This window comes from Tupaia chinensis, unplaced genomic scaffold, assembly GCF_000334495.1.
Source record: "Tupaia chinensis unplaced genomic scaffold, TupChi_1.0 Scaffold000146_1, whole genome shotgun sequence".
Classification (NCBI taxonomy): domain Eukaryota; kingdom Metazoa; phylum Chordata; class Mammalia; order Scandentia; family Tupaiidae; genus Tupaia; species Tupaia belangeri.
Genome location: NW_006159616.1, coordinates 14317587 through 14322380, shown reverse-complemented (window position 1 = coordinate 14322380; position 4794 = coordinate 14317587). Strand labels below are relative to the sequence as shown.

At 45.6% G+C, this 4794-nt stretch overlaps 1 long non-coding RNA gene across 3 annotated transcripts in view; it reads left to right on the top strand.

Moving 5' to 3' along the window:
• LOC102501910 (uncharacterized) overlaps positions 1–4794 on the top strand; it is a 45858-nt gene that overhangs the window by 32792 nt on the left and 8272 nt on the right. For all 3 annotated transcript variants that reach the window (XR_001370145.2, XR_003548888.1, XR_001370147.2), the window contains one exon: positions 4457–4730. This is a non-coding gene — a long non-coding RNA (uncharacterized LOC102501910). The remainder of the gene's footprint in view (positions 1–4456; positions 4731–4794) is intronic.

Sequence of the window (4794 nt, the reverse complement as noted above, 5' to 3'; positions counted from 1 at the left end):
GGGCCCTGTTTCTCTTCTATGAATTCTTTTTTCCTTTCTTTTTTTCTTTTTTTTTTTTAAATAGATTTTTTTTTTTTGGCTATAGGGAGTGTGCACTCGCCAGAGAGAGACAGAGACAAAGAGCAAGGGAAAGTGAGAATCACCCTCCTGACCCCAGGGAGAATGGCCACATTGCAGTCTCCTCTCAGGATTTGGGGCAATTACACACACATGCCTGGTGTGTTTTGCAAGCTGCTGGATCTGGGACTCAAACCATGCAGTCAGCCATGTGGGACCCAGTACCTTAACTAGCATGCCATCTGCTGGCCTTATGAATATTTTTATCCACAGACAGGTCTTTGTGTGACCATATACTGCCTTTTCTTTTAGGTAAATACTTAGAAATATAATGGCTAGATCATATGGCAGGTATGTATTTAGCTTTTTAAAAACTACACTGTTTTCCACAGTGGTTGCACTATTTTATATTCCCAAGAGTAGTATATGAGAGACCCAGTATCTCTGTATGTATATGTGTATATGTGTGTGTGTGTGTGTGTGTGTGTGTGTGTGTGTGTGTGTGTGAGGTTTTTGCTATAGGGCACATACACTCGCCAGAAAGACAGAGTGAGACAGAGAAACAGAAAGCAAGAAATCACTCCCCAGGGGGATGGCCACATTGCAATCCCTTCTCCTCCATTCTCCTCTCGGGATCTTGGGCACGCACGCACACACGTCCAGTGTGAGTTTAAGCCACCAGGTCTAGGACTCGAACAGTGGTCAACTACATGGAAGTTCGGTGACATAGCCATTAAGCTAATTGCTGGTCCTAAGTACCTCTATATTTTCACCAACATTTGGTAGGGTCAATCTTTTTCATTTTAGAGATTCTATAATAATATATGTATAGCAATATCTCATTAAAAATTTTTAAGAGAGATTTCTTTCTTCTATAGGGCACATGCACCACCAGAGAGACAGAAAGCGAGAAATCACCCTAAGAGGGATGGCCACACCACAATTTCTTCTCCTCCTTTCTCCTCTTGGGATTCTGGGCATTCACACACACGTGCCCAGCATGAGTTTGAAGCCACTAGGTCTGGGACTCAAACCGTGATCAACTACTTGGGAGTCTAGCAACATAACCATTACACCATTTGCTGATTCCTTTCGTTAAAATTTTAATTTGCTTTTTCCTAATGATTAAAGATTTTAACATTTTTCTTATGCTTATTTACCTATCCAATAAGCAAAATATAAGCTTATTAAACAAAATGAGCATTCTTTTGTTCAAACATTTTGACCATTTTTAAAATAAGTTGGGCCAGCCCCATGGCATAGTGGTTAAGGGAGTCAGATAGCACATGACTGATGATGGTTTGGGTCCTGGTCCCAGTGGGGACTACATGGGAGTCCAGCGACATAACCATTGTGCCATCTGCAGGTCCCTCAATTTATTTTTTATGAATTGTGCTTTTGTAGCCATATCAAAGGAATCTTTGCCTAACCCAAGGTTTACAAAGCTTTTTTCTTTAGTTTCTTCTAAAAGTTTTCTACTTTGGGGAACCAGCAGTTAGCGTAATGGCTATGTCACTGGACTTCCACGTGGCCGCCCGCCGTTCGCGTCCTGGACCCGGTGGCTTAAAACTCACACCGGGCGCGCGTGCGTGCGTGCCCAAGATCCCGAGAGGATAATGGAGGAGAAGGGCTTGCGGCATGACCATCCCCCTTGGGGATGATTTCTCACTTTCTGTCTCTATGTCTCTCTCTGTCTGTCTGGCGAGCGCACGCGCCCTATAGCGAAAACCTCTCCCCCCCAAAAAAAAGAAAAAAGTTTTCTACTTTTAAGCCTTATATGTAGTCTGTTTCGCATTGATAATTTTATATGATATTAGGTATGAATCAAGTTTCTTTTTTTCACATATGAGTATTCAGTTCTAACACATTTGTTGAAATGACTATCCTCTTCTCACTGAATTGGCTTTGAACCTTTGTTGGAAATCTGTCATCCATGTTTGTGTGGACCTATTTCTGAGTTCTCTATTCTATTCCATTGATCTATTTGTCTTTTTTTTTTCTTTAATTTTTGACAGAGAGCATGTGAGCTCATCAGAGAAAGAAAGGCAGAGAGAGAGAGGGAGAGGAAGGAAGCACCCCCTGTCCCCCAAGCAGGGTATGGTCACACTGCAATCCCTTCTCCATTTCTCTCTCTGGTTGAGATTTTTGCACTTGCACCCGTATGTCTGGCTGTTTTTCAAGCCTCCAGGACCAAGATTCAAACCATGTGGTCAACCATGTGGAATCCAGCCCCCTTAACTACCAGGTCACAGGGCTGGCCCAATTTGTCTTCTTTACACCTACACCACAAGGCTGTGATTGCTGGAGCTTTCTAATGAGTTCTGAAGTCAGGTACTGTGAGTACTACTTTGCTCTTTGGAAACAAAGTCTTTTGGCTACTCTATGCCCTTTGCACTTCCATTTGAATTTTAGAATCAATTTGTCAATTCCAGCCCAAAAAAAAGTTTGCTGAAATTTTGATTGGGATTGCATAAATTCTGTACATCATTTTGAAGAGTATCACCATCCAAACAGTACACTTTAAAATTAAAACATAATTTACAAAGCATAAAATTCACCACTTCCAGTGTATAATTCAGTGGTATTTAGTGCACTCACAAGGTTGTATAACCATCACCACTATCGAATTCCAGAACATTTTCATCACCCCGAAAAGAAAGCTCCCATACCCATCAACCGTCACTCCACTTCTCTCCTTCCCCCTTCCCTGGCACCTGCTCATCTGCTCTGTCTCTGTGACATTGCCTATTCTGAACATTTTATATCAATGGAATGATCTGACATGTGACCTTTTGTGTCTGACTTCTTTCACTTAGCATAATATTTTCAAGGTTCACTCAAGTTGTAACACACACCCTAACAATACTGAGTCTAAACACTGAAATACTGGGTCATCAGAAAAGGTCATGATGCATTTTTCAGGTTTTCTATACAAAAATGCATCATGACTTTTCCAGTGACCCAACAAATAGAGAGATGCAGGCTTGAAACACTACACGGAAACCGAGTTTTAGAACTAAATGCCTGGAGACCAGCAGATGGCATAATGGTTACATTGCTGGACTCCCATGTAGTTGACCACAGTTCAAGCCCCAGACCCAGTGGCTTAAAATTCACACTGGGCATGTGTGCATGTGTGCCCAAAATCCTGAGAGGAGAATGGGAGAAAGGGGTTTGGGGTGGCCAGCCCCCGGGAGGTGATTTCTCACTTTCTGTCTCTCTGTCTCTGTCTCTCTGACAAGCATACACACCCTGTAGCAAATCTCTCTCTAGAAATGAATAAATAAATAAAATAAAGCATACATATTTGCTTATTCTTCCTCAAAGTAAACCATGTGATTGACTTCCAGTTAACGGAGGGTATGGCTGGCTGGAGTTTGTACAATCGTTGAATTTTAGAACTGACAGGAAGCTTAGAAATGTTCGGTCAGTAGGTTGCAAACCAGTTGCCCAGAAGCCAAGTTGGCAACCAGGCGTGTCTGTGTGGCCTATATGGGATGTGCTTAATATGAACCAATATTTCAGACTGTGGGAGCTTTCAGAAAAAATGCTTTTTGAAATGAGCCATTTGGCATCCCAGAGCCTCCACTGCCTGGCAGTGGTGGGTCAGGCGGAGCAGAGGAGCCTTCTCTGGGCTCCTTGTCCCACCACTCACAAAGGGCCCCTGCGCCCTAATACCTGTCGCTGAACTGGCTGGCCACCCCTCCCACCCAGTCTATCCCTTTTATAGATAAACCTAGGCCGGGTGAGGGGATTTTCAGGGGACAAACCATGAATGCTCTTGTGGATGTCCTCCCCCAGGAGTGACCAAAGCACTCCAGTTTGCTTGTGACTTTGTGCATTTTAGCAGGAAAAGTCCTGTAGTCCTGGAGCCCTCGCGGTCCCAGACAAATCGGGACAGTTGGCCACACCACCGCTCACTTCCTACTCTTCTCCCCCCCACACACACACAGAAAAAACATAAAATAGTAAAATAAAATTCAGGATTTGGTTGAACTAAGATTTCATCTTTTCTCTGCCCTGCTTGCCAGGAGAGGCACCGCCGTGGCCAGCTCCACCAACTTTGGTTCCTTTGCTGTCCCTCACCACAGCCTTCCTGGGCCCGGTTCTGGCACGGCTTGGTGACAGAGGACGCCTGGCGCTACCCCGGGTGCAGCCGACAGCAGCGCGCTGCTGCCTGGCTGCCAGATGGCAAGCGCCTGTGCGTATGATTAGGTGGCAGACTGCGCTCGGAACCGGGCAAGCCGATGATGAAAGCTGTTAAAGGAACATTGTTATATGACTTTTCATAGTTTCCCAAGTAAATATTACACTCGCTGCTGCTTGAATTACTAATGCCTTGGAAGGGGAAGCTGAAATCTGTTCCCAAACAGACTCCTCTTTTTTCTCTGTCACCTAGGCGCTCCGCATTGTTGTCGGATTGTTTTCCTGGGCTCGCCCGTCCTCACAGCTCAGTGCATTCCCTCAGAGTGATCTCTTGGCACTTGAAAGCCCCGATCTGCACAGCCACCTCATTTCCCAGCTCCTCCCATGAGCTGCCTCGCCAGCAGGCACCTCGCCACAGGCAGGTGACCCACAGGGCCCCCATCATGGGGCAGGAAAGGGAGCAGACAAGGGCAGCCACCGCTCTCCCGACCTCTCCAAAGAGCCCTCACTCTGCACAGCACCCTCAGGTAAGAGCAAAGGACCCCTGCCGGATGGACTTGTCACCTCCGAGCCCCCCCCCCCCCCCCACGC